A 202-nucleotide genomic window follows, 5' to 3' on the forward strand; every position below is an offset into this window, starting at 1 on the left:
ATCTAAGAGAATGATTCTGTGATTGGCGATACGCGAATCCGCTTACGCACGATCCGCTGCATGGGACATCACCCTAAATCCAACAATTGACTGCGTTCCGTTTCACGCATAAGGCGTCGTCTACAATACACGGAGTAAGAAGTAAGAGTAAGAAATTGACCAATCACAGTCGAATGTGAGAAGAATAATCGACTGTGATTGG

The sequence above is a fragment of the Trachymyrmex cornetzi genome, unplaced genomic scaffold (assembly GCF_001594075.2).
Source record: "Trachymyrmex cornetzi isolate Tcor2-1 unplaced genomic scaffold, Tcor1.1 scaffold983, whole genome shotgun sequence".
Classification (NCBI taxonomy): domain Eukaryota; kingdom Metazoa; phylum Arthropoda; class Insecta; order Hymenoptera; family Formicidae; genus Trachymyrmex; species Trachymyrmex cornetzi.